The sequence below is a fragment of the Littorina saxatilis genome, linkage group LG1, assembly GCF_037325665.1.
Source record: "Littorina saxatilis isolate snail1 linkage group LG1, US_GU_Lsax_2.0, whole genome shotgun sequence".
In the NCBI taxonomy this organism is placed as follows: Eukaryota; Metazoa; Mollusca; class Gastropoda; order Littorinimorpha; family Littorinidae; genus Littorina; species Littorina saxatilis.
Window position 1 is genome coordinate 66,010,152 of NC_090245.1, and position 24,760 is coordinate 66,034,911.

General features: G+C 42.4%; 1 protein-coding gene across 1 annotated transcript in view; it reads right to left on the bottom strand.

Annotated features, from left to right (window-relative positions):
* The window catches only part of LOC138976672 (zwei Ig domain protein zig-8-like), a gene marked incomplete in the record, with an annotated part of 297,407 nt that overhangs the window by 185,418 nt on the left and 87,229 nt on the right, over window positions 1–24,760 (bottom strand). The window contains 1 exon segment of the mRNA XM_070349551.1: window positions 904–965.

Below are 24,760 nucleotides of genomic sequence, written 5' to 3' on the forward strand. Positions count from 1 at the left end.
TAAAATATAGCCAATGTATGATAACGTCAGTCAGCAACTGATCCCCACAAAAAGATATTTTAAGAATCTTCAGATGTCTAAAAAAAAAAAAAAAAAAAAAAAAAAAAACTTACAGACAAACACAGTTTTCTCAGAAGGTCGAACATCTCAAGTACAGCCGGTTTAGTTCACAAAAACCGTTCCCAGTGTCATACGCGCATCTCTTCCAGTCAGCTTCCTGTCCGTCACTTCTCTTCCCATGACATGGCGGCTGCCTCCCGCCTTCGCTTCCCGTTTCCGGTCTCTGACACAGCATTTCGACAAGAAGTTTGTGTTTTTTCTACATACTCAATTCGCTAAGATTTTAAAATGTTTAGCTACTTCTTTGCTCTCTTTGTTTTACCCTCGCGCGTTGAAACATATGCCGTTAAGGAGAGCTCTCAAGAGAGTGAGTCTGTTTATAAGCTTTGGAGACTGTCTGTCTGCAACTGATTTCTCGAGTTTCTGCACTTCGTGCCTTGGTTTGACTGTTTCTTTGCCGGGGTTTGTGTTCGTGTGACCCCTCCCCCCCCCTCTCTCTCTCTCTCTCTCTCTCTCTCTCTCTCTCTCTCTCTCTCTCTCTCTCTCTCTCTCTCTCTCTCTCTCTCTCTCTCTCTCTCTCTCTCTCTCTCTCTGTTTTCAATTAGACTCTGTATTATTATGTTAAAAGAAAAGGTTAGAAGATTATGCTTAGCCTTAAACCTTAAGTTCTGTGTGTTTAGAATTGAAGGCAACGACGACATTGTGCATTCATATATTATTTGCGGAAGCGTCGTCATGCGTGGGAGTGCGCGCGTCTGTGAGCGGTGGACGAGAGTGGGGATGGGGTTGGGGGTGGGGGTGGTTGGTGGGGGGGGGGGGGGGGGAAGTACAAATGATGCTTACCTTGCTGTTGGTGGTTATCCGTCGTACACTTGTTATCCACTTGAACAGTGCTTGATTGTTGTCTGAAAACAAGAAAAAGAAACCAACTGAGCAAACACAGATGCCTGACATATTCCAGCGCGCTTGTATATATATATGTGTGTGTGTGTGTGTGTGTGTGTGTGTGTGTGTGTGTGTGTGTGTGTGTGTGTGTGTGTCTGTGTGTGTGTCTGTGCGTGCGTGCTTGCGTGCATGCGTGCATGTGTTTGTGCATATGACTTTTTGTTATAAACCTGTCTGCGCGTTTGTTTCAATTCCTGCCAGTGAATCTTAAGCGACTGTATAGATGTCTTTCAGCTCTTAACTTGTGTTTCCAAACATCCATCATCCTTGTGCGTAATCATAAACACATGAGTGAGAAAAACTGCATTTAAACCATCAAACAAAAAAACCCACCTGGAACAAACATGACACGCACGTGAAGACAAAAACACAACAAGAATCACAACGATAAGCAGACATAAAGGCAATAATAATACTGGAAGGGGTGCGAAAGTGAGTGAGAAACGAAATAACACATGTCGCAGGTGAGAGCCACGTGTTTCACGTGTACTGAGAGATTGAGGTCAGCCTCCTGCGCCGTATCAACAATGTCATCAATGATGAGTGTGTAATGCAACTTTGATAAGTCCTAGACAGTTCAGAGAGAGAGAGAGAGAGAGAGAGAGAGAGAGACAGAGAGACAGAGAGACAGAGACAGAGACAGACAGAGACAGAGACAGACAGAGAGACAGATAGATAGACAGACAGAGACAGAGAGACAGACAAACAGGCAGACAGAGACACAGAGAGAGAAAGAGACAAAGACAGAGATAGTTAAAGAGAGAGAGAGAGAGAGAGAGAGACAGACAGATAGATAGAGAGAGACAGACAGAGAGACAGAGACAGAGAGAGACAGAGACTCGGAGATGCAGACAGAGAAAATGAGAGTGTGTGTGAGTGTGAGTGTGTGTGGGTGTGTGTGTGTGTTTGTTTGCGTGCGTGCGTGCGTGCGTGCGTGCGAGCGAGCGTACGTGCGTGCGTGCATCCGCGCGAGCGTACATGTGTGTGTGTGTGTGTGTGTGTGTGTGTGTGTGTGTGCGTACGTACGTGCGTGTGTGTGTATGCGTGCTTGCTTAGGTGTGTGTGTGTCTGTCTGTATGTGTAGTATTTCTGTCCATCTGTCTCTGTGTGAGTGTGTAAGCGTGCGTGCGTGCGTGCGTGCGTACGCATGCATCGTAAAACTGATTTATGCGCAAGTAGTTTTGAGACAGGGTTCAGCAAACCCATACCTCATAGTTTCCTTTGATGGAGGGCCTTTTAACACGAAAGATGAATCAGGGATTAAGGTGTATTGGAAATTGTATTGGTAGTGATAAAATGATTGGTCCACGAAAGCCTGCGTATAATTATGAGTTATTAGGATGGCGTTGCGATATTCTGACAGCCGTCTGTAGTAATAACGGAAATGAATGCACACACATAAACCACAAACACACACTTTGTACACAATTTCTCTTTATAAAGTAAATTTGATCGCTCTGTTGAATCTTTTACAACGGCCGCTAATTGACAGAGCAACATCCGAAACGCATTTATCAAAATTAACTATAGCTTCTGCCCGAAAAATAACAAGCTCGTAATAAAATGTCAATTACACTCATCCGTTTTGTCAAACACTCCTCGAGGATCAGGTGCGTACCTGTCAAATATAATGATTGTAACAGTGAACCAAAATCATATTGCAAAGGGCAATTTGAACCTGGTCAACGAGGACAAATTGAATTATTTTCGAAGGTAGGATTGACACTGAATATTTTTCACTGATGTAATACACACGTGTATAATTATCGAACTGTACGACAGCAATTTCGCTGTCATCATTAGAGACTGCAGAGAGTTACTTTCGCAGTCCGAAATCTGTGGCTTTATTTTAATCTTACGTAATACTTACCTGTCTGCATTATGTTACAAATTAGGTTAAAAGTTAGGGTTTTAGTTTGTCCTGTTGTTGTCTCACTTTCTTTTCTTTTTTTTCTTTTTTCCTTCATTTGTTGTTGTTGTTGTTGTCCAGATTTTATTTGTTTCGGTTTTATTTCGTTGCTCTTTTCCTTCCACATATTTTTCATTAATGTGACCCTCCACCACGGAATGAGTCGCATTTCACCTTTGCATGGTTTTCATATTTGTACATTTTTCCAAAGAGTTTTTTATGCTCTATTCAGTGGTGAAAACCGTTTTAGAAAAGAGCGTGTGACTTAGGTGACCCTCACACTGTTACCAGACGCTCCCCGGACTTATATTAAGCCTAGCGCAGGTGACATGCGACTCATTCCGTGGTGGAGGGTCACATTTCTTTATTTTTTATGAATGCCGTTTTGTCAAATGTCTCCATGAATAAAAAGTTGTTTTAAAAAAAAGTCGCCCTGGGAGTTTTCTCTGTGACGTTCTTGGAGGTCTGGCATTTTAGGAACAGCAACGATGTTTGTTTTATGGTCAGTAATCTTTGTCTGAGTGGTGTAGGAACAGCAACGATGTTTGTTTTATGGTCAGTAATCTTTGTCTGAGTGGTGTAGGAACAGCAACGATGTTTGTTTTATGGTCAGTAATCTTTGTCTGAGTGGTGTAGAAACAGCAACGATGTTTGTTTTATGGTCAGTAATCTTTGTCTGAGTGGTGTAGGAACAGCAACGATGTTTGTTTTATGGTCAGTAATCTTTGTCTGAGTGGTGTAAGAACAGCAACGATGTTTGTTTTATGGTCAGTAATCTTTGTCTGAGTGGTGTAGGAACAGCAACGATGTTTGTTTTATAGTCAGTAATCTTTGTCTGAGTGGTGTAGGAACAGCAACAATGTTTGTTTTATGGTCAGTAATCTTTGTCTGAGTGGTGTAGGAACAGCAACGATGTTTGTTTTATGGTCAGTAATCTTTGTCTGAGTGGTGTAGGAACAGCAACGATGTTTGTTTTATGGTCAGTAATCTTTGTCTGAGTGGTGTAGGAACAGCAACGATGTTTGTTTTATGGTCAGTAATCTTTGTCTGAGTGGTGTAGGAACAGCAACGATGTTTGTTTTATGGTCAGTAATCTTTGTCTGAGTGGTGTAGGAACAGCAACGATGTTTGTTTTATGGGCAGTAATCTGTGTCTGAGTGGTGTAGGAACAGCAACGATGTTTGTTTTATGGTCAGTAATCTTTGTCTGAGTGGTGTAGGAACAGCAACGATGTTTGTTTTATGGTCAGTAATCTTTGTCTGAGTGGTGTAGGAACAGCAACGATGATTGTTTTATGGTCAGTAATCTTTGTCTGAGTGGTGTAGGAACAGCAACAATGTTTGTTTTATGGTCAGTAATCTTTGTCTGAGTGGTGTAGGAACAGCAACGATGTTTGTTTTATGGTCAGTAATCTTTGTTTGAGTGGTGTAGGAACAGCAACGATGTTTGTTTTATGGTCAGTAATCTTTGTCTGAGTGGTGTAGGAACAGCAACGATGATTGTTTTATGGTCAGTAATCTTTGTCTGAGTGGTGTGATTTCGTACTTTATCCCTTTAACTGTCTTCCAAATTCGAGAGTGTGTTGTTGTAAAGAGATACGCAAGACGTTCCATTTTGCGGAAACCATATTAATATTATTATTCAGTATTGATGTAGTCTTCGTGATTGCCCCCTGAGAGCGTACGACCGTAAGATTAAATACATGACACACCCAAACACACCCATGCACTCACACCCATGCACACTCATCCATGCACACACACACACACACACACACACCGTCACACACACACACACACACACACACACACACACACACACACACACACACACACACACACACACACAACCTGTTCCTGCCCCACGACTCCTTATCCTCAAAAAATCCCCCTCCTCTCCCAAATTACGTTCTACTTCTTTCCCCTATTTTAAAAATCACAGTATCGGAACTCAAAAATATTTTTTTTCTAGTCCCAATGGGATAAGAATCCCATTCCAGACTCCCTGACATTTAGCGACCCTCTCAGATCTCCCGTAACAGTCTGACAGTTCTCTTCAGCAGACGACAATACAAGGGCCTCAATCACCAAGTCCCTGATAGTCCAAAGAATCCTCTTGCGAACAGCTTCCACACCCGCAAAGTATTGGCCCGAGAGCTCCTTAATCTTCTTACACATTGCTCTCCGTCTTGAAGAACGCTGCAAAAGCAGACAGACGTCCTATACCCTTAAGACGACATCATTTAGGATATGTATCAATCACAGGGAAAAACGGCTTGGAGACAAGTTTATTCTGTACGGCAATAGGCTCAGAGACAAGTTTAGTTTGTACGGCAGGATGGCTCAGAGACGAGTTTATTCTGTTCGCTGGTTCTGCACTGAAAGGGCTTTCTTGGTCTATCAATGAGTACGGCGGAATGCTCAGAGACAACTTTATTCTGCGTTGGAGAAGGCTTAGAGACAAGTTTACTCTATTCGTTGGTTCTGCGTTGAATGCTCTTTCAGAGGCTGAGAAAAGCATGGCAGAAGTATTGTTCAGTGGATACTGCGTCTGGCAAAAAAGCATGCTCGTTGTAATAGCAAAGCCGGTTCAATGTCACGAAGTGTTGAAGGATTTATCTGCCAGAGTCGATTTTATGTGCAGACTCTTTGTCGGTGTTCGGGCAGAATCCCGTTTGATATCTAGTGAAATCAGATTTACGAAGTCTTCAGGAAGATAAGAGTTTTCAGAAAATAGGAGGAGTTAACGTTGCACTTTGCTTTCCAAATGATCGTGGATAGTGAGTTTTTTCAAATTGTGTAAGATACGCAACATCATTTTTGAGAAAAAGACTATACTTAGAAATAACTCTGTCGGGAGTTTCTTGGTTGTGTATGAGTTGTGCCCTTTTTGAGAAAAAACAAGTCGCGTAAGGCGAAAATACAACATTTAGTCAAGTAGCTGTCGAACTCACAGAATGAAACTGAACGCAATGCCATTTTTCAGCAAGACCGTATACTCGTAGCATCGTCAGTCCATCGCTCATGGCAAAGGCAGTGAAATTGACAAGAAGAGCGGGGTAGTAGTTGCGCTAAGAAGGATAGCACGCTTTTCTGTACCTCTCTTTGTTTTAACTTTCTGAGCGTGTTTTTAATCCAAACATATCATATCTATATGTTTTGGGAATCAGGAACCGACAAGGAATAAGATGAAAGTGTTTTTAAATTGATTTGGACAATTTAATTTTGATAATAATTTTTATATATTTAATTTTCAGAGCTTGTTTTTAATCCGAATATAACATATTTATATGTTTTTGGAATCAGAAAATGATGGAAAATAAGATGAACGTAAATTTGGATCGTTTTATAAATTTTTATTTTTTTTTACAATTTTCAGATTTTTAATGACCAAAGTCATAAATTGATTTTTAAGCCACCAAGCTGAAATGCAATACCGAAGTCCGGGCTTTGTCGAAGATTACTTGACCAAAATTTCAACCAATTTGTTTGAAAAATGAGGGCGTGACAGTGCCGCCTCAACTTTCACGAAAAGCCGGATATGACGTCATCAAAGACATTTATCAAAACAATGAAAGCAACGTTCGGGGATTTCATACCCAGGAACTCTCATGTCAAGTTTCATAAAGATCGGTCCAGTAGTTTAGTCTGAATCGCTCTACACACACACACACACACACACACACACACGCACAGACACACACATACACCACGACCCTCGTCTCGATTCCCCCCTCGATGTTAAAACATTTAGTCATAACTTGACTAAATGTAAAAATGAGGCATACACATGCCGCTGATCAGCGGAAGCAAGCGATCAATGCATTAAGTAAAAGATAAGCTCCGATTTACATGTTGTGCAGTGTCCGCTCAGGATGTTGCTCATCAATGATAAGTGTGTAATGCAACTTTGATAAGTCCTAGAGTTTAGAGAGAGAGAGAGAGAGAGAGAGAGAGAGAGAGAGAGAGAGAGAGAGAGAGAGAGAGAGAGAGAGAGAGAGAGAGAGAGAGAGAGAGACGTAAGACGTAAGACATTTTATTGATTAAACACACAAGGTTCATTTCAACGGGGGGTGTGTGTGTGTGTGTGTGGGGGGGGGGTCAGTAATACATGCCGTGTGTTTGTATTTATGGACAATCAACCGGTTTTATCTCTTTCTCTCTAACATATACTCACACAAACGCACGCACGCTCTCACTCTCTCTCACTCACTCTTAAACCTAAAGACATATCCAGCGCATGAATTAACATACAGTGCTAACATACATTATCGGCTTTCAATCATTCTCTATCGTTCCACGGCACAAACTCTCTCTCTCTCTCTTTCTCTTTCTCTTTCTCCTCTCTCTCTCTCTCTCTCTCTCTCTCTCTCTCTCCCTCTCTCTCTCTCTCTCTCTCTCTCTCTCTCTCTCTCTCTCCCTCCCTCTCTCTCTCTCTCCCCCTCTCTCTCTTTCTAACATACAAACATTTCCAGCGCAAAAATCAACAATTTGAATAGGTACAACAACACAAGTGTACTACACCAGCATACATTATTTACAATCAAACCTGCTCTAACATTCCACGGCACAAACTATGTATAACACATCGCCGTCTCGTTCACCTGTTCCACATTGGGTAACTAGTCCAAAAAACTTTTCCTTTTTTGAAAAACACGATATAAGAATCTGGCCACATGCACTACTGAATCCCCTTTATCTACAGACATAACACGTAAAATACTGTTCGCATCTTCACTCTGGGTTTTTTCTCTTAGTATTTTGACATCACGTCTATAATCACAATATCCTTTGCATACAAACAATACATGTTTCTCGTCTTCCACGTCCTCTCTGCATACAGGGCAAATCAAAAGGCCCGGTACAACGTCAGTTCGATAGCGGCATTTGTGAGTGTTTATGGGTGAATCACCAAATCGAAATTGTATGTATGCATCTCGAAAACAGCGGAGCTGAATATGGTCTATATACACTTCAGCGCGAATTTCTTGTTTAAAGAGCGAATAAAATTCAAATCGCTCCGAGTTCATGATGCTGTCGTGCCAGTCTTGCTGGAAGCAATCAAACAGTCGTTGTCTGAATACTGCTATAAATCGATTCAAATCGCCTACACCTTGTTGCAGCCAGACATCTCCAAAGCCGTACATGCATAACATTTCTTTCAAATAATGAGAACATGTTTTCTTGCCATAACCCTGTAAATGTTTCATCATGTCATATGCTTTCCTTGGGAGTCTTTCGCTTGGCAAATGTAACACTCTCAGCCAATACTTAATACAGCGAACCGACGAAGTGACATAAAGTGGGTAGCGGCCTAAGTCACCATATACCATCTTGTTTGGTGTTTGTCGTCCTACACACAAAAACTTCTTGCATGCAAACAAATGGGCTTTCTCAAGAGCTTCAAACCTTTGGAATCCCCACAGCTCAGATCCATACATTAAGATCGGGAGGACCTGTGCGTCATATATTTTAAAAAATACGCTTCTAGGTATGTTGCCTGGCCTCCACAAACATCTTAGGATTTGGCCAGTCCTTATCTTTGCCTTTGAGGCCAGATCGCTGACCATTTGCGTCAATGACAATTTTGTGGTGAAATTTAGCCCCAAGTACTTGTAACTGTTCACAACCTCTATGTCCTCGTTCCCGTACTTCCAGGCTTCATTTGCTGCCAAAAATCCTCCTTTTCTAAAAACGATTACCTTTGTCTTATCCAGGTTGACTGTCATGGACAACTTATCCGTAAACTGTTTTAACACATCAATCTGTTTCTGTAACCCGGCTGCGCTATAGGATATCAAGAGTACATCGTCGGCAAACAGCAATATGAGAATCTGCATCACGTCAGGTGTTAACTGTATTCCATGTTTACCGTTTTGAAACATTTCAAGTGCCAGTTCATTAATCAGGAATGAAAACAATGTTGGTGAAAGCACAGAACCTTGTGGGACTCCACATGGACAACGGAAAAACTCCGATGGGCCATCGTCGGTGCGAACACAAGACTTCACTCCTTTGTACATACTTTGCAGGATGTTCAACATCTTTCCGCCAACCCCGTGCTTGCGTAATACATTCCATAACATAGCCCAATTGACTGAGTCAAAAGCCTTGCGGAAGTCTACGAAACATATGTAGACCTTACCAGATCTTTTAAGAAGGTAGAGAGAGAGAGAGAGAGAGAGAGAGAGAGAGAGAGAGAGAGAGAGAGAGAGGGAGAGAGAGAGAAAGAGAGAGAGACAGAGAGACAGAGAGAGAGAGAGAGACAGACAGACAGACAGACAGAAGAACAGGCAGACAGAGACAGAGAGACAGAAAGAGAGAGAGAGAGAGAGAGAGAGAGAGAGAAAGAAAGAGAGAGAGGGACAGAGAAAGAGAGAGAGAGGGACAGAGAAAGAGAGAAAGAGAGACAGAGAGATGCAGACAGAGAAAGTAAGAGAGAAAGAGAGAGAGAGTGTGTGTGTGTGTGTGTGTGTGTGTGTGTGTGTGTGTGTGTGTGTGTGTGTGTGTGTGTGTGTGTGTGTGTGTGTGTGTGTGTGTGCGTGTGTGTGTGTGTGTAGTTTGTGTGTGTGTGTGTGCATTAATATCCGTTATTATTATATACAGACGGCTGTCAGAATACCGTCTTAATAACTCATAATTATAGGCAGGGTTTTGTAGATATTATACTGATCTGAGCACAATACAGTGGATCTTCCTTTTTAAGATCCCCCCCCCCCCACCCCCCACCCCTCGTTCAAATGTAAGACTTTCTCCCTTTTACAACCTTGTTTTCTCAGACGTTTTGTTCATAACCTTTGTAAATGTACTCCCTTTGTAAGACCTGATTTTCTCAGACGTTTTGTTCATAACCTTTGTAAATGTACTCCCTTTGTAAGACCTGATTTTCTCAGACGTTTTGTTCATAACCTTTGTAAATGTACTCCCTTTGTAAGACCTGATTTTCTCAGATTGTTGACGGTCTTAAAGGGGGGTTCCACTGTAGGATCCGCCATGATGGATCTCCATTACTGATCAGTATAGCCACGCGTGTTTGCCTCACTGTTTTAAAGGGACACAACTTAGTACAGTTTCATTTTTTAACCGTCTATTATTTATATATCTGTCTCTCTTTGTCTCTCTCTCTCTCTCTGTCCCTCTCTCTTTCTGTTCATCTCTCTCGCACACACACTCTCTCTCTCTGAGTCTCTCTCTGTGTCTCTGTCTCTGTCTCTGTCTCTGTCTCTCTCTCTCTCTCTCTCTCTCTCTGTTCATCTCTCTCGCACACACACACTCTCTTTCTCTGTCTCTTTCTTTGTCTCGCTCTCAGTCCAATGCATAGACCATTTATCCTGGACCGCCAACTAGCTCTCTCTCCGCTCTTTCTCTCTATTAAGAGGTAGCGGCCACTCGCATTTAGGAACCTACGCTTACATGGCCTTTCAGAAATCGGGGGAATGTCATATCCGGTGTCGATTGTAAACATGGACGAAGTTGCCGAGGTAAGTTGTGAAAATGCTAAAATAAACTCAGCAAAAGTGCATATGGATCATGTTTTTCGATGAGTTTTGTAAAGTTTAGTTTGGAGTTTTGGAAATTCCAGTTCATTGTCACCTCCCATTGTCACAAATAACTGGAGCGTGCTTTCTTTTCGCTGTCTTCGAATCGCTCGCCTTTCAAACTGGACGTCACGCGCCCCTGAAAGTCGAGAGTCGTAACCTCGAAGGGTCACGTGACGAGTTGGCGGTCCAGGCTATTTGGTCTATGGTCCAATGCCATTCCTTATCAAGATATTTCCGCCACAGCGTATTTTCCGCTTCGTCCGTTTTTTTGCAAATCAAGCAAAGTGTGCAACTTGAAAAAAAGGAAGTGAACCGCATTTGGGACGCTGCACATTGCATAAATGTTTTAATGGAAATTGAAAGAAAAAATCGCAAGAAAATAAACATAATAAGTTTGAAAGTAGCGTATATGCTCCTCCCACTGATTTCAATGCAAAAACTGATACAACCCGCAATGCAAAAACAATCGATGCATCCCAGTAATAAATATCACACACACACACACACACACACACACACACACACACACACACACACACACACACACACACACACACACACACACACACATACACACACACACACACACACACACACACACACACACACCACAACTCACAAACACATAGAGCCAATAAGGACAACAATCATCTTGACTCCACAGAGCAAATATTTTCAGCTGTAGAATATAGCTCATCCAAAATATATAATCGCAAACTATAGTTTGCACATGAGCTGCCATTACTGTATCAACCATTCTTCATCCGAGCCGTCTGCGCCTAAAAATAGCTTCAACTTTCAGCAAACAATGTCTTCTTCCGGTACTCAGTAAAAAGGGCTGCGATTGGCTAATCACTCACGGAGAGCCCTCTACAAACAGTCACCCGGATGATTGCCCCTTACGTTACAGAGAAGAGCACAAGGGAGAGAACTGCGGAACTGCGATTGAGTTCGCGGTGGCGCAGGGGTAGAAGCGGGCGATTTTCGGGCGATCGCTGACAGCGTTCATCAAATGATTGCCTAGACGTAAATCATCGTTCTCCGTGGGCCGATCGATTTCGATATAGACCAATCGATTAACCGTCACAACCACAGACTTTTCTTCTTTTTTGTCTGGCAGATTGGATGGGGGAGGGAGAGGTAGTAGGGAGGGGGGCGGGGGGGGGGGGGTGGGGGGTGGGGGGGTGGATACTATCACTTAGGCAGACTGGAGACAACAATGCAACACACAAGCATAATTATGCAGTTACTTAAAACATACGATATTACCGTCTAGTGGGGTTACTAATGATCTCAGGGTAGGCGGGCATGTAGGGTGGGAGGGGGGAGGGGGAGGGAGAGGGGCAAAGGATGGGAGAGAAGGGGTACAGAAGGTATCAGCAATGCAGTAGTTTGAAGATACATCATTGAAGTTGAACAGGTTGTTTCTGGAAAGGTGGGAGTTCTTAATGCAGTAGGTTGTAATCAAAATAAATATGTGTTCTTCGTCCTGCTAGTGAAATCGATACGAATACAGCATTATCCTCTCCTCCCATAGGCTAATCAACAGAATGATATCGATGGAAATCGTTCAACCAGAAGCTCTTTCATCACCGTGTTTCCCTTTCTACTGATGATATCTCTCAACGAGTTTTTGTCCTTTTATCATTCCTTCTTAATCGCCTCTGTTTTTTCTCTGAATTTTGTTTTTGCTCGTCAGTGAAATCGATACGAATACAGGATCAACCTCTCCTCCTTTTGTCTAATCAAGAGAACCATGGAAATCCCCAAGGATCGCTGATATACAGCGTCCCTCGCACTTCAACACAGGAGCCTTAATCTTCTCCCAGATCTGAGGCTTACTCCCCGAGCCTGTGTCAGCCATAAATGCTCCATTCAGCGGAACAAAAAGGCGAGCAACATCCCTCTTAAAGGAAAAGTTACAGAGCTGTCTCCAAAAAGTGTTATGGCTGCAGGAGATTGAGTTATGGATCTGAAGGGTGAAGATGGAGCCATAAAGAGCCCAGACGTTTCCAGCGGAAGTTGTGAGCAGTGAAGAGTGTAAAACATTTATTGAGCCAATTCCTCGCTCCCGCGAACGCCATCTTGAGACTCTGCACGCTGTACTGTTCGGGAAAAGGTTACGCCCTGGGGAAATAGTCCTGTGTCACAGTCACTCTTTATCTGATTATCTGTCTCTGTCTTCCTATGTGTTTCTGTATGTCTGTCTGTCTGTCTGTCTGTCTGTCTGTATGTCACTCACTCACTCACTCACTCACTCACTCACTCACTCACTCACTCACTCACCCACTCTCTCTCTCTCTCTCTCTCTCTCTCTCTCTCTCTCTCTCTCTCTCTCGTACCCTTATTGTCTCATTCTGTGTCTCTCCCTAGCTCCTTGGTTTCTCTACTGCTGTGCTATGAAATGTTGTGCCGATTTGCTTTATGCGTGTGTAAGCTTTGACCTCACCAGAAACGTGTTGCTTTATAATAGTCAAATAGCCAAGAAACGTAACTATATCGAATCAAATTTCTGTTCCATAATATCCTTCATTCTTCAACTCATGAATAACTCTTTCTTTTAAAGTGCAATGGGACAAATACAATACAATGCAATACAATGCAATGCAATACAATACAATACAATACAATACAATACAATACAATACAATACAATACAATACAATACAATACAATACAATACAATACAATACAATACAATACAATACAATACAATACAATACAATACAATACAATACATAGAGGTTACAACACGAGTGGTTTTTTTATATGGCTTGTATCTCAGTCAAGACCCAGCGGATGAATATCAAGGGACTAACGAGCCTCTGGCGATATTTCAAGGGAAAAGAAACTCGCCAAATGTTATCGATAGTCTCTGTTGGTAGCCTTCACCAAAACCAATTACTCTCCATTCCAATTCTTAACACCACTGAACACCGCACTACCTCCCAGGGCACAGAAACACACATACACTCCGCTCTCCCCCCCCCCCCCCCCCCCAGGCCCAGAAAATGGGAGGAATGATCGTCCACTTAGTGGCTGGGGATCCAATAGAGGAGGGGTGAGGGGAGCGGGGGGAGGGGGGGGGGGCTGGTTTCGATCCTTTGCTGCTGCAGAAATGGTCAGCCTGAATCTGACAGCTACAACCTAGAACAGTCACGTCACTATTATGCATAGAGGGTCACGCGATATACTTATGGGTGGTAACTGAATTGTGTGGCTGGTCTTGAGAAGTTTGTTTTTCTCCTAATCTGAAATCATAAACAGCTAAAAGAGAGTGCTTATGGAGCGCTAAATCAAAACTTAGTTTGACAAAGCAACTTAGTTTTAAGAGAATTCCCGAACGAGGCATCTTTCTGTCTGCGAATGGCAAATTGATGTTGCTCAGAAAGACATCATGACTAACAGTGAATGCTCTGTGAATTCACAAGCGACTCAAGGTTGTGTTCACGTGACAATTCAAGCTTTCGATCGTGACATTGTAAAGCCTATTTAGAAAAATACACGCTTGAGCCTGAACTGATGTTTGAAGCTGTTGACTGTTTGTCAAACGAATGTTTGTAAGTGGCATGCGTAGTTGATAAGGCATAGCTTTCTCCGGGAAAAGAAACTATGATTTAACAGAAACTTTACGCTTTTAAGAAAGCATGTATAGTCATGCTGCTGAATTGATGTATGTCTTCGAGTGTAGGGAGATTTGCAATGCATGAGACTGAATGAAATCCAACAGAGAGATTGCTAACGTTCCCAAATTTCGAATAAAAAAAAAGAATTTTAAGTTATTGGAACTTATTTTTGTTATTTTGTTTTTCAGCTGTGTTTTCACCAACAGTCATCTTGTACTTTAGATTTTAGTTATTGGAACGTGTGATTTATGATAAAACAAAACATTACTCTCACGGTACATCTACCCGAAGGTCTCAGTTTAAAATGGTTAGACAGTCAAACATTTATGATCCAGATGATTAATTTAGCGAAGAAGGTGTTTCTGTTCTCAGTCTCTGGAATCATTTCTAGAGACTGGAAACCGATTGGACTCATTTCCAGAGACTGGAAACCAAAACACTTACCAAGCTCAGTTCATTATTTGTATCATAAGTGTTTGTCTATCCGACCACTTTAAAGTCTTTTGGGTCGAAGCACAGGCGGAAGGTATCGTCCACTGGACTACTACTATCACAGAAAGACTACAAGGTATGTCACTCACCTTCGAGTCTTCTGTGTTCTTGGAGTCGCTTCCTGAGGAAACATATTGTTCAAGACGGTTTGCCTCTTCCTACAATCTGTGTAAGGTCAAATAAATACCGTTGAATGATTGTTTAAACTATGATGTGCCTTTAGTTTTCAGCTTCCGTCCGCTGCAGGTTGTTTTTAACCATCATTTGGACGAATCTTCGTTTGCGAGCCGCTAATATCCACTTTGTGTCAAATCATGTATCCGCACCGAATATGCATACCAGCGCTCATTGGTTAATAACAGGATATTCGATGATTATTTTCCCGTGGGTAGCTTCCCTTTGCTGCACAATATTTACATATGTTTTAGACCAATGAGCGCTGGTATGCATATTCGGTGCGGATACATGATTTGACACAAAGTGGATATCAGCGGCTCGCAAACGAAGATTCGTCCAAATGATGGTTAAAAACAACCTGCAGCGGACGGAAGCTGAAAACTTAAGGCACATAATAGTCCAAACAATCATTCAACTGTATTTATTTGACCTTACACAGACTGTAGGAAGAGGCAAACCGTCTTGAACAATATTTTTCCCCAGGAAGCGACTCCAAGAACACAGAAGACTCGAAGGTGAGTGACATACCTTGTAGTCTTTCAGTGATAGTAGTAGTCCAGTGGACGATACCTTCCGCCTGTGGTCGAAGTACCGTGGTTGTTATGTTTTGTTTGGTCATAAATTAAACTTTCCAATAACTTACCTTTCCTGGTTTTTTTAAAAATAGATTGAATGGTCAACACGACGGGTTCAAACACACCGGAGGAGAAATGCAAAAAGTCGTAACACTGCTTCGCGCCACGAGTGTCTTTTTTATTTTTTATTTTTTATATTTTTTATATAGACAAGTTTACAAATATACATTGGCACGTATTTACAATAAACATACATTTAACATACATTTATATGGGTGAAGGTTTTTAAAAAATGAATTCATCAAACATAAAATTCCCCCTTTAAAAAAGATTTGATTCGGTGGCATATTTAGTACCAGGCTGTTAATGTGTGATATGTCTCCAAGTGGAGGGATCACCTTACCCCACTTAAAGCTTAGACACACCTGAGATAGTAAACCGATCTTTTATTTTCAACAGGAAGGTCTGTGCCCTTAAATCGAAAAGAAAAGCATGGTCAGCGGAAATGGTCAAACGGTCACTAACCCCTTCGTCTTTTGTTGGCTCGCATGACATCCATGGAGGCCAGTTTGCATTGATTTCTGATGTTATAGTGGAGAACATTGACGGAGGCACGCGAGGCCATGTTTTTACTATCGTACAGATACAGCAAGACGAGGAACACAAAGCAATGAACAACAGGAAAGACGGACAAATGCTGTGCTGGCGTTGTCAAGCCTTCCAATGCCCATTAAGGAATTGCTTGTTCATCCCTGCCCCCAACCCCCGTTTGTTTGTTTTTGTTGTTTTTTGTTTTCTGATTCGTGGCACGTTCTGTCCAGGTAAATTCTTAAGTTTTTCTAACACTAAAAAAACAAGAACAAAAAAATCACATAGATAAATATCATACTATGTAAAATGTATGCATCTGGACCTCTAACAAGGCATTGTAAAACTCACCAAAACTTTCCAACTGCTAAGTGCCGTATGGCTTTTATTTTGTTCTGCGTTTCTTTGCTACATACAAAATAAACAGATGTTCAAAGTAGAAACGGCTAATTTTGCTTGGACTTAATGTGCAAAAATAAGGCGGTTTGTCAGCTGGAGCTAATTTTGTCGTTACAGAGAAGTTTCTGAATGTATTTGTGGAAAATGACTAAGAACAAACAGAACACCTTTAATAAACTCTTTTTTCTTAAACCTTCTGAAAAGGCGAGCATATAATTTGCAAGTTGCTAAGCATGCAAGACTGTATTCGCTGAGATAACCAGTGCCGAAAGACTTTGTAAATACTGACAATGTGGTAACTGAGATGACTAAGACACTCTTGGGAGCAGCTAAAAGTGTTATCATAGCAAATATGCGGACATGACAGGAACTCTGTAGTAACATTACTAGACCAGCAAACAACAGTCGTATATTCCTTCAGAAGACGTCATCTTATCATGTACCTCTGCTATTACGTCTTATGATTCCAGCAAATACAAAATTAAAAAAAACTTTTTTATCGTTGAGGGAACAGATCAAGAACATGTGCAACCACCCACCCACGAAAAATGATCATAAAAGCCTTTTTGGAGTTGTTTTCCATGTTGGAACATTCCGGCGACCTAATTCGGGAAGTAAGGGCAGTGATCGATATAGAGATCACACATTTTCCCTCCATGCGTAAAAATGTGGACAGCGCTGTCTTAGCTCAACAGTTTTGGTCAGTAACTAAGACTGACACTTTCCCGTAAATTGCTGTGGGTATAAAGTGATAGTCAATCCTGGATGCTGGATGGTATTAGTGTGTTTGTTCACTTGGTAACTCATTTAGGCTTTGTGTGTGTGTGTGTGTGTGTGTGTGTGTGCGTGTGCGTGTACGTGTGTGTGTGTGTGTGTGTGTGTGTGTGTGTGTGTGCATGGATGCATGTGTGCATGCGTGTACGTATGTCTCCCTCTCTTAACTTTTATTCCCTCCAGTTATAGTTTCTTCTTTTTCTATTTTAGTTGACTCTATTTATGGTACGGGCTGGATGTCAACAACATGTTTGCTTATCTATTGCCCTCGTTAAAACGATTTTGGCCCCCGTAACTCCTGGAGGAGGGGGGGGGGGGGGAAAGAGAAATTCAAGTGGTGGCTAGTGTGCGCAAGGCACTGCTGACCTGTTTTTGCCACGGGGATTGACTGTACTAACACATGATCTACATCGTATGCATACATCATTACACTCCGCTTTATTGCATTGTCTGTCCTGGTGGCCTATTTGCACCGTTGGAACCATAGCCAGACAAACAGCCGTCGCCTGGAGACCTATTTGCCGGTACAGTACAACCCCTGGGCATATAAAGTGTCCGAATTCTGAACACGTGTGATCAACCAGGTGTACTTACGCTTCCAGTCTAAAATGCTCAAAACGTTTGCTGCTCGTGCTAAATTGTTACTGGCTTTTGCTAGTGTGATAGTTATTGTCAACTTGCATAATCACGGCACACACACACACAAACATTGAAATTGCTTCCATTTTCACGTAGAACAATTTTCCAGAAAATACATTCAAATTTGTGCGTGTTGATGCGCATGCGCAACTGTCACTGTTTGCAAGTCTAATTGAAGATTTGGCAGCCTCTTTGTTTTCCGCTTGAACATTTTTCGTTTTTCTTTTGCTGATTTTGCGATATGACCCTGCGAAGTGACCTTGCCAAAAAATGGGTTAAACAAACGGAATTTGAAACTGTAGTGACTGTCTCGGACGCTGATCAGTTTGTAAGGGACGGCGGTAGGCAAAATCCAGGAAAACGGAAAGACCAACAAATTTCGCAAACAAGGCCGAAACGTTATTTAGTGAGTCATTTGACTTCTGATGCCCATGAGAACCCCCCAAATTCCCAAATCGTTTTATAACCCACACGGCATTTACCCTCTCGGTAAACCTACATTGAATTATAACAACCACATGGTGCGCGCGCATCTTCCCGCGCGAATGAAATTGACCTGACGTTTTGACAGGTCGGGCAAACAATGTATGGTAGACAAACCGTGCCACAACTCCGTTAAAACACGACTCTGATCCCTTAATTTGAAACCAGACCCGTTCGGAGCAGGGCTTGCTGGGAAAAGCTGCTTTATTAATCAAAGGGCCCATCCTCTCGTGTTTGCGGAGGAAGCGGGCGAATTGTACAGTTTGTTTTTTGGCGTGTAGAGGCGCAGACTGAATCAACAGGGCGGTTACTGAGTGGCTGTTGAACACACGCAAAAAGTGACGGCTCAACCAGGCGGAAATATGTCAATCAGGGTTCAAGCAGGCGCTAGGCCAACTTAGCTGCTACTCCCCTTCCCCCCCCCCCCCACCCCCACCCCCCACCCCGCCTTCCTCTCCCTCCTCCTCCTCTCCCTCCTCCTCCTCTTTCTTATGCTTCTCCAAGGAAGTACACCTATCACTCACGAACCAACAGGCTTGAGATTGTCATTTCTTCTTGTGTGGATATTTATATTTACATATATGTTTATATTTTCATATTTTGCATTGTGTTCTGCATCTTCACAAATATGTCGTTTATGGTGCAACAAGTAAAATATTAATCCCCCTCCTCCTTTTCTGGACAAATACATCAATCTCTGTTCACATCTTCTTCTTTTTACACAACCCCCCTACTCCCACCCCACCCCACCCAACAACAATGTCGTTTATGGTGCAACAAAAATGGGATATCTATCCTCCTCATCCCACAAATACATTATTCACCGTTTATTTTTTCTTCGTTAACCCGCGCCGCACCCGATTATTTTTTTTGCTTTTTTTTTTGCTTTTCCTTCTTTTCAACTCTTCTTGTCAAGAAAAACGCGGAACCGTCGTTCTATTCCGTAGAAACAGCCCCAATAAATGAGAATTTGTTCACGTCCGCAATGACTTCTCAGGCTTGAATAATCCTTACAAAATGCGGTCTTTCAAATGTCAAACAGACTTGAAGCGCGAGACAAAAACGGACACAAGAAGGGAGGTAACTCCCATACTTTTAACACCCAGACAATAAATACGCGAAAGGGTTTGAAGAGGATCCTTTCACTCCTTTTTGTCCAAAGCATGTATTACGCAAATGCGTAATTAAGAGTTTACACAGAAACCCGATCCTCTCTCCTTGAATTAAAACGTTCAGTTTGTTCAGGGCAGAAACGTTTGAACCCCAAAGCACACACTTGAATAACATTCTTATTTAAAAACGTTAAATTAGAACAGAAACTGTCACTTGAATCAGAACTTTTGTATTCTGGGCAGAAAGCCGCGGTGTTTGAATCCGGGAAAAACCCACTTGAATACTGAGAGCATTTGACTGGAACAGAGATACACATACACTTATTAAGATAATTATAGCGGCGGCTCATGTTTTGTAACATTCTGCCTCCTTTAGAAGATGAACGTGTGTGTATTTTCAATTTGTAAGCCGCGGCATTTGAATCGTAACGAACACACTTGAATACTGGATGCATTCGAGAAAATCAGAGTTATGTGCATAATTATCAAGACAATTAATATTGTAGAGGACAGCTCATGTTTTGTCAAATTCTGCCTCCATTAGCAAGTGGGCTTGTGTGTATTTTGGTTTCTTTATCAGGCCTTGTCTGGAGCATCCCTTCATAGTATTATTATTTTGACACATGAATTGACCAGCCGAGAACAGCCTGTTAATATACCATCATGCCAATTGGCTACTCATTACTTTGTTTTATTCTTGAGTCCTGATTGTGTGCCGTATTTGCATGTAATGGATTAAGTTCGCTATTGCGCGTGTGTTGTGTCAGTTTATTTGTTTGTTATTCCGTTATTTGTATGCTTTGTATCTTTGTTATGGTTCGGTATTGTGACTGCAAAGCGCTTGGAACTATTATCGGAGCTATTAATACTATCAGTATGGTTATTAATTGGACAATTGTGTTAGTTCACGGGGTCAATGGTTGAACCTGGTCCAGCCTGTTATCAAACCATTACGACGTTCACGATACACGATGCAAGACATACAGTGAAATAGATTAATTCCTCGGTCGGAGTTTGATGTGTTGTGGAAGAGGTGCTTTCTCTTGGTTCTCCTTGCTTTTCCATACAAACATTGAGGCAAGCTACACGTGACATCGAAGGCTTGCCTAAGTGTTTCTATGAAAACGAGAGAAAGTCACTCTTCCACGAAACCATTATAAAACTATAGAGTGTCAGGACGGGAAAAGGGGTGTATACAAAGAGAGACTCCAGGAGGTGGTTCGTTCGCACGAAAAAACAATCAACACCGATTTTCAAGTTCTGCATTATTTACATAGATATTAATTCTTTCGTCCATCACATTTACATTCACTCATGCGTATGGGCTGAAGAGCCATCTCGTGTAGTCGTCCTTACGCCAGTCGTGAACAGACCGTTCCATTCGCGCAGTGACACGCGACAATATAGTCCGTACTTCATTTACAGATTCCTGACATAAGCCTAGAGTTAATTTCGAACATGGTCTAATACTCCATCAAGGTACAGGGGGCACCATTCTCTCTCTTCGTCAAGTAGGTATACATAACTAATAAATCAACAACAGGGATGTTGTTGCAGGGAATTTGTTGGCAATTGTGGTTTTTTTAAATGACAATAAATGTTTTGACAATTTTTGAAAGTATTTCACGGTCCCTGGTTTCGCGGAGACTCCCACCGTGAACATGTTCCGCAATAGACGATGTTCGGACAAAAGTCGGTCGGGTTTTTATGGGTTGTGAAAGAGTGAATACTCTTGCTTTTACTGAGGCAAACTTTCCCACGTGACATTATAGGCGAGTCACCAGGGAAGGGGTGTTTCTGACACACGTGGACAAGGAGCACGTGTGGAAAGTTTGCCTCAATAAAAGCAAGATTATTCACTCTTTCACATCCCACACAAAGCCGACAGAGTTCATTCCGGAGGTCGTCTATGTTGCCGAAATAACAAAAAGGTTTTCGGCAATTTGAATAAAAATAGGTGTTTTGTCGGCTGCCGACACTAAACGGCAATCCTCATCAATAAGGTGAAAGAAGTATAATCTTTATAGTTGTACCATGTTGAATCTCATCATACGAGCACAATAAAAAAAATCGTACTAAACTGCTCGCTTGTTTTGCGTGCTTTTGATTTCCATCGAGTAAGACTAGAAACTCGAGCACATTCAACAATGAAGTCCAAGAAATGTAACATCTACCCAGACGCATTTTGAATCTCATAATAGGTTTACACAAAAAGAGGACATAGCAGTAACCAGGTTAGATTTTTCTTTTTCAATATTTCGGCAAACTGCCTTCTTCGGGATGTTATTATGAAAGTAACGAATCTCATGATAGATGTATAATTATGAACAGACTAAATTGTTTCTGGTCTTTTGAAGAGCAGTGGCCTTTTCTGGGTCACAGAAGCAGGCCAACTCTATGTGATGACTCAGAGATGGTATCCATGTTCCACCCCCGTGCCACTCTTGTGAGAGATGGAAGACCTCATGCAGTCGTTCCGCCAGAACTGCTGGATGCTAATTGTACCTAAACACGAACACATCTTTATAGCGAGAATCTTGTTGCTGCTAGTTTGTCTCCAAGAGAAAGCGATCCGAAATTCCTAATTTATATATAAAAGAGAGAGAGAGAGAGAGAGAGAGAGAGAGAGAGAGAGAGAGAGAGAGAGAGAGAGAGAGAGAGAGAGAGAGAGAGAGAGAGAGAGAGAGAGAGAGAGAGAGCACCCATTGCACACCGGTACGACCGAACTAAGGTAACGTTAAATTACTGTTGTGCAGCAGGTTGAAAGAATACCCTATACCTCGGAGATATACCTTCACTCGGTTTCAACGACGTCACGTGACATGTTATATGGTGGAAGAGAATGCTGTCGCTTATTTTCCTTTTGAGGATGAGGGTTTAACATGGATCGGGAACTTACAGGACAACCGCGGCTGTGCTTGCAAGTTTGGATAGTTCTTTCCGTGACTGAGCATCGTTTCAGTCTTACCAAACTGAGGGTGGAAAATAAGCGACAGCATTCTCTTCCACCATATAACATGTCACGTGACGTCGTTGAGACCGAGTGAAGGTATATCTCCGAGGTATAGGGTATTTCAACCCGCTGCACAACAGTATCGGTCGTACCGGTGTGTAATACCTCGAGAGAGAGAGAGAGAGAGAGAGAGAGAGAGAGAGAGAGAGAGAGAGAGAGAGAGAGATTTGTTTGTTTGTTTGTTTGCTTAACGCCCAGTCCACCACGAAGGATGATATCAGGGCGGTGCTGCTTTGACATTTAACGTGCGCCACACACAAGACAGAAGTCGCAGCACAGGCTTCATGTCTCACCCAGTCACATTATTCTGACACCGGACCAACGTGTCCTAGCACTAACCCCATAATGCCAGACGCCAGGCGGAGCAGCCACTGGATTGCCAATTTTAAAGTCTTAGGTATGACCCGGCCGGGGTTCGAACCCACGACCTCCCGCTCACTGGGCGGACGCCTTACCACTAGGCCACCGTGTTGCGGTAGAGAGAGAGAGAGAGAGAGAGAGAGAGAGAGAGAGAGAGAGAGAGAGAGAGAGAGAGAGAGAGAGAGAGAGAGAGAGAGAGAGAGAGAGAGAGAGAGAACAACAACACAATTCCTCGTTTAACATGCTTTTGATCTTGCCCTCTCGTGACTCCAAAATACAAAACGTGATTGCTTTTTGCAGATCTTTCAACATTGCTTGAAAGAGCTAATCAGACAAAAAGACGACAAATGGAGACGGAGGCCTTTATAAGGATTTAAAGTCAACATTTTGTGCAGCCCAATAATTCAAATTGGCCAATTCTCACGGCGTTTCAATCAAATCTGTCCATTTTATTTAGCATGAAGGAGAGAAACTCTTCTTGCTTTTGATCTAACTCCAATTTGCCAAAATGGGTTTAACTTATGCATAATAACTTAACAAAAATAAAATCTCCGTGGCTAATCTCTCTTTCTCTCCCCCTCCGTTTGTCTGTTTGCATGGCTGTCTGTTTGCATGTCAGTCTGTCTGTCTGTCTGTCTGTCTGTCTGTCTGTCTGTCTGTCTGTCTGTCTGTCTGTCTCTCTCTCTCTCTCTCTCTCTCTCTCTCTCTCTCTCTCTCTCTCTCTCTATCTCCTTCTCTCTTGGCTTGTATATATGTTATGTACATATATATCTCTTTCCCTCTCTGTATCTGAGCCAAAAGGCCGTACCTATACCCCATCACATCCCTTCCCCCCTCTCAGTTCCACCCCTTCACCCCGTTCCACCACCCTCACCTTCCCTTAGCTTTGTGATATCATGGGGTCCTTTGAGACGAACAAGTGAGGCAAACAGAACAACAAGGGAATCCTCAAGGTATACTTATCGATTAAAGGAAATGGACACAGCCCCCTGTTTTTATGCGGGCCTGCCCATTACCCCAAAAGCAGGAAAGAAACAGGGAAGCATTTAACGACTTCTTCTGCCTTTCCCCACGAATCAATGGACGCAACTCGATTTGTTCTTTTTCTCCCCGTTGTCTTCGTGGGATAGTTAGCGTACTGAAGAAGAGGTCATGAGGTTTTCTGGGCCAAGCTTCAGAAGCAAGGCTCACTGTCGGGATATCAAGTACTAAATAGCTTCATCTGATGGGCTAGAGATGTTGAACGCACGTGCATGCACACTGACACTGTGACACAGAGGTGACAGCAATGTGGGGTGGGGGGGGGGGGGTGTGGAGGTGGTGGTGGTGTAGAAGACAGAGAAAGAGAGGGAGAGAGAACCAGAGTGCGTGATAGAGAGACAAAAAACAGAGAGAGAGAGAGAGAGAGAGAGAAAGAGAGTGTATGACTGTGTGAGAGAAAGAGATTGAGAACGGATCGAGAGAGAGAGAGAGAGAGAGAGAGAGAGAGAGAGAGAGACAGAGAGAGGGAGGGAGGGAGTCAACGAGACAGAGAAAGAGAGAGAGAGAGAGAGAGAGAGAGAGAGAGAGAGAGAGAGAGAGAGAGAGAGACGGGACCAAATGGAAAAACAAAATATGCGCAAATCCATCAAGTCAAATTCTCAATTCCTGATAGCAGAGTATGTCAAATTCAATTCCACCTTAAAGCTGTGGTTTATTTATGACTTTCAGGGGCTACGAGGTTGAAAAATAGGGATACAATCATGTACAGAATTCTGTACAGCAAACGCTACCCGAAACCCCACCTATACGGCGTGTATGACCTTGAGAGCTTCAGTCAACGCTTGAATTTTGCAGGGATAACATCCGGTTTGCTCTCTCAAGACTGATCATATTTTATCTTCAATAGAGATCAAGGGGAACAAATAAACGCCCCAGCGAAGATTCGAACTCTCGACATCGAGACGTCGTGTCTCATGTCCTAACCACTAGGCTACTGCGCCAATTGAGAAAAAGAAGGAAAAACATTGATATGAATTCATGTTATGTTATTCTTGAAGCAGCATGATTTATATATTTATCCGCCCAT